The 5,524-nt window shown below is 32.9% G+C and overlaps 1 pseudogene; it reads right to left on the reverse strand.

The window, feature by feature from the left end:
- Positions 1 to 544: 544 nt before the first annotated feature.
- On the reverse strand, positions 545 to 663 carry LOC120591282 (uncharacterized; annotated as a pseudogene).
- Between the last annotated feature and the right edge of the window lie 4,861 nt (positions 664 to 5,524).

Raw genomic sequence — 5,524 nt, forward strand, 5'->3', positions numbered from 1 at the left:
ATAAAATTTTTTTATGAAAATGAGCTTTTCTGGAATTGAATCGGATTATAAATTAGTATATATTTGATGTAAAAAAATTTAAATTACTTTCCCTTGAGAAAATTTATGATCATTTCTCATGAGAAAATATGTTTTATCTCAGCACATTTTTTAGAACAAACCATTATATATCTTAAAAATGGCCAAAAGATATTGAATTTTAGAAACAAAAAAAATCCATTTATGTTTCATTGCTGTTTATAAGCCAGTGATTAGTGTCCACTTCACTATGAAATTGTGTATCTTATTTTTTTAATTATGAGTAAATTAATCTTATTTTTCTGAATTTTTTTCCTCTTACATTATTTCTTAAGTCTACTTCTGGAACTCTATTTAAATATAATTTGTACCTTCTCAGTCAATCCTTTATGTTTCCTAACTTTTAACTTTTCTTTCTTTTAATTTAATTTAATTTTTTTTATTTTTTAGGCTAGGCAACCCTTTGTTGACCTCACAGATTGCAAGGACGTTGTCAGCTTACAATATCTTATTTTTTTATTTTTTCCGCCTACAGCACCTGGTCTTCCTAGGTGGTCTCCCATCCAAGTACTAACCAGGCCCAACCCTGCTTAGCTTCCTAGATCAGATGAGAGCGGGCTTGTTCAGGTTAGCATAGCCATAGACTAACTCATTTTTTTAAATCTCGCCATTTGTCTTTTTGATTTACTTATACAACAAATACTCCCTGTGTGTCTCATGTGGGGCCCGTAGTACAACAGAGAAAAAAAAATATGGAAATCTCTTTTATCATGGAATTTATGTACTATCAGAGGGAGACAGGGAATGAACATAATTAAATCACACATGTAAAAATTAATGAGTAGTATGGAAAGAAATAAGAGATTGAAGGATCAAGAGAACTGTGAAGCTGTGGCAATGGTTGAAATTATAATCAGGAAGGTCAGAGGAGACTAGTTAAGAAGTCCATTAAGTAAGGTCTTAAAGGATGTGAGAAAGTTAGCCATATAAATATCTAAAGGTGAAAGCATTCTAGTGAAAAGGGAAAGTCAGTGGGAAGACCCTTAATGTGTAGTATGCCTGGTATGTTCAAGAAACATCAATGATGACAGTGTACCTGAAATAGATCCAGCAAAGAGGACAGCAGTCAGTATAGAATCAGAGACCAGAATTCCTGGAGGGCCATGTTGGTCATTGCAAGGACTTTGTTTTTTACATGGTATTAAATATGATGTGATTGAAATGCTTTGTGTAGATGGGTGATATAGCCTAACATATGTTTCAAAAGTCTCACTGTCACCTATGTTGAGAGTAATTGTAAGCAACCAGTACTGGAACAAAGACACAAGTTGGGAAGCTATTGCAATAGTCTAAGTGAAAGATAATGATGGCTCGATCAGGATGATTACAATGGAAGTAAGAGGTGATGTGGTTCAAGCCAGAGTCAGCTGAGTAAAAAAAAAAAAAAAAAAAAGTGATTGATTTTGAAGCTATTTAGAGGGAAGCAATCTAATTTTCTAATGGAGTATCTGGGGGTCATACAAGAAAGGGTACAAAGATGAAATCAAGGTTTTAAGAGGGCCAGCTTGAAGGATGGAGATGCCATTTACTGAGATAGAAAAAATGCAAATGCAGTTAAGTTTGAGAGATGATGAGATTGTTTTTGGACATGGTAAGTTTGAGACATCTCTTAGACATTTAAATGGAGACTTAGGGTAGACATTTAGACACATATATCTGGAGTTGCGTGCAGAGGGCTTGGATGGAGATATAAATTTAAGAGTTATTTCATACATATGAATATTATAAAAAGTCACCAAGCTACATTTATATCAGCGAATGAGTGTAGTTAGTGAAGAAAACAGTACCTCCAAGTGAGCCCTGAGACACTCCAATATTAACAGACTTTAGAAAGTGAAGTGAAGAGCAAAGGAAATTGAGAAATCACAGTGAAAATGGACAATAAATACAAGATTGCTGTCCTGGAAGCCAAATAAAGAAAGTGCACCTAAGAAAGAGGGTTCAACTTATATCAAACACAACTAACAGGTCAAATAAAATGAGGAAAGATAGTAGACCATTGTTTCAGCTACGTGGCTATTATTTGTGAATTGGATGATAATGTTTTTGTGAAATGGTTAGGACTGAAAGCTTGAATGAAATAAGTTTAAGAAAGAATGGAGAAATAAAATTGAAGTAGAAAATACAGACAATTATTTGGAGAAGTAATACGAAACAGAGAATTGCACCGAAAGCTGGTGGGAAAAATGCGGTTGAGAGGTTTTTGCAGTGTGCCATTTTAAATGAACGTGCAGGGAACTCCCTGGAAATCAATAAGGAAATTATCAAATTGTAAAAATCATCTGAAGTATTTTTTTATCTGTATTTTTTTTTTACTATCAACTTCTCTGTTTTTTTTAGTTAGGTTATTTCTAAGCACAAACTTTATCTGGTTCACTGTCTATATTTTACCAAATTCTCACAGTATCTCAATTTTAGTGGCATTTTTGTTATTTTGTAGCCCTGTTGCTAATATAGATCCTTACGCAAGAGAAATAAATAAACAAAACAGTCTGCTGTTAGCTATGTTATCGACTTCTCTGAACTAATCTCCTTTATTTTATCCTCTAAGGCTTGATACTTGTTACTCCTTTTTAATCTTAAATTATCTCTCATTATCATGACTAAATTAAGATCTGAGCTCAGAAATGCAGATCCAATACCATTTAGTTTATAAAATACTCACTACTGTCCAACGAGCAGCTGAGAATATGGAGGAGGATGTTTGTGATCCAGATTTCTTAAGACTAGTTTTTGATATTTAAACATTTGCGTCTCTATAAAGACATATGTTAAAATATTTAAAACATGTACATTAAAAAAATATATTAATAAGTTTGATAAGGGACTCTGGGTGTGAATATAACAAAATATCTCTATGGGAAGAGGGTTAAAATGAATTGTTTCAATAAAAATCATCTATTCACTGTATAGCTTTGGATACTTTAAGCCAAATCTTGCACACTGCCAGGCCAAGAGAGAGATAGTGTGTCCATAGAAAAAATTGGCTTGGTTTATCACTTTTCAAAAATGAATTAAATTATTTAAAACTTTTTTAAGGGTACGATGTGTGTGAAATTCAGATATCTGATTTCTCTTAACAGTTAGAGTATTTATCAATACTAAGACCACCTTCCACAGGCTCATGGCATCTTGAGGCTACTCCGACTAGAAGAACATGATCTCTTTGCTACAGTCTCCTGCTTCTCAAATTAAATTTAATTTCTGATGTCCACATGACGTCACTTTCTATTTACGCATTTAAAACTGAGTTTGGAGCATTGCAATAAATATTTAACAAAAATTATAAAAGAGTGGTAAAACATATAGCTTAAGAAGCAGGATGAGAAAATATTAATCAATTCCCAATTAGTTATTTTTAAATCACAGATATTTACAATGATACTTACCAGTGACATTGCATCAGATTTGTGTTAGCTGCCAGGTGAGTACACGTAATTGTGACACTATGATATAGACTAGAAAAGGTTAATTTATGCATTTGTTTGTCTGGGTGAGGTAGAATTAGTTTTATGCAAAATTAAGTTAGCGGTTAGTGAGAGGTGGGTAGGAAAAAAGATCTGGTATGGTAACAAGAAAAGTAGAGAAGTGAGCCCAATGAGAAGGGGAGTTATCCAAGGTGACATAAGAAACAACATCCATAATATATGGTAAACCCACTCACATTTTAGCTTGCAGGTTGCTCATTGCAAGAGAACCAGAGAGAATCCACATGAGATAGCGGACATTTATCATCATGCAACTGATCCAGAATTCAAGGCAACAATTCTTGGCAAAGAGGTTGACATTTCTCAGTCAATCAAGAAACAAAGCAGCATCTCAATCTGGCAAAATATGTGGGAAATCACAGTGAATTTCAATTGAGTGAGGCTATACCAGGCACTGGATACTAGATTGCACCTCGGACTGGGGACTGAGGAGAGCCAGGAATGAACACAGAAAACTTCCAGCGCACATAAGGAACCAGTCATTAGCTTGGAAAGGGCCTAATAAAGCTACCTAAGAAATAGCTTATTTTAACAAAACAGAGTGAAGGTCCTTTATAGCAGAAAAATATAAATACTTGACACATGAAAGTAAATTCAATTACAATAAAACAAAATGAGGTGATGAACAAAAATATATACTTTATATATACCCCAACATATATACTAGGTTTGATTCCACAGGATAGATTCATAAAAACACAGTTATCAGAATTATACAAAAACATTCAAGGATTTTATATAAAGATGTTCTGAGCTGTAAAAATAAGCCAATGTAAATATCGAATCATGAAACGCACAAAAGAGGCTCCTATGTTTAGTTGCTAAATGCCAGACCATGACTTATACTGCCTTTTTCTCATAGTTTTTAGTATTCCAATTAGAGAGCCAAATGCATGTCTTTTGAACTAAATCTGTATATAGGTTTTATTAGATCACACTTGTTTTCATTCTAAGCACATAAAATAGTAAGTTAAAACTGCCAAAGCAGTTTTCAGTGGACTGGAACATATGGATTGAAAAATTTTTTTTAATTCAAAATGTTTCTGTCAGATTAATGAATTAGAGTAATGAAACCATATTGAAAATACCTGCCTTTGAAAAGGAGGCTATAAAAAATCAATGGGGAGGAAAATATGTAGATGACAAACTGTAAATTTTCCGAATAAAAATTAGTCTGTTCGATATAAGCAATATTTGCTTATGAAGATGGTTTCATTATAAGACACATTGACTCAATCTTGCTTATCTATGCATTTATCTTGTCTACATGTTAAGAAAAAAATGTAAATGCTTTTATAGAGAGAAAAATTCATCCAATATCATTTTATCAATTCTCAAAATATGAAAAATGATTCATTTTAGATTAGACGTACTCCACATTAAGATAATACAAGATTCGGTGTCTGGCGTCATGGACATATTAGAGATTCGACAGTGGTAAAATAAAATTTATTCAGTTTTTTAATAATTTCAAATAGTAATGGTGTTTGAACTATGTAAAGTGATAGAATAATTTCACTTTTTTGGATAGACATAGATATCAAAAAAATGGATTGATTTATTAAAATTTATAATAAGGTGAAATTGTATTAGATTTCAAATTCCTGGAAGGTAGAGGATGTCTCTTAATGGTTTCTATTTGGCTTACTATATAAGTTTAACACACACTTCTCTGGGTCATAAACTAACTTAAAACCTTGTTCCTGTGACAGCAGTGAAATATAAACTTTAATAGTGTACTGGTTAGATAGCCATGCCGATTGTCTCTTTTGAAATGATAAGTTCTACTTAATGCCTTATATTAGAGTGAGGGAGGAGAGAAAAAGAGGGAGGGAGGGAGGGTGAGGGACAGAGAATGAGAAAGATTGAAACTGAGAGAAACAGATTGAGACAGACATACAAAACATTGAGCTTTGGATCTCCCTGGATACTTCCTTTCTAAAGAAAAGAAATTTATT

Source organism: Pteropus medius, unplaced genomic scaffold (genome assembly GCF_902729225.1).
Source record: "Pteropus medius unplaced genomic scaffold, Ma_sr-lr_union100, whole genome shotgun sequence".
NCBI classification, from domain to species: Eukaryota; Metazoa; Chordata; class Mammalia; order Chiroptera; family Pteropodidae; genus Pteropus; species Pteropus medius.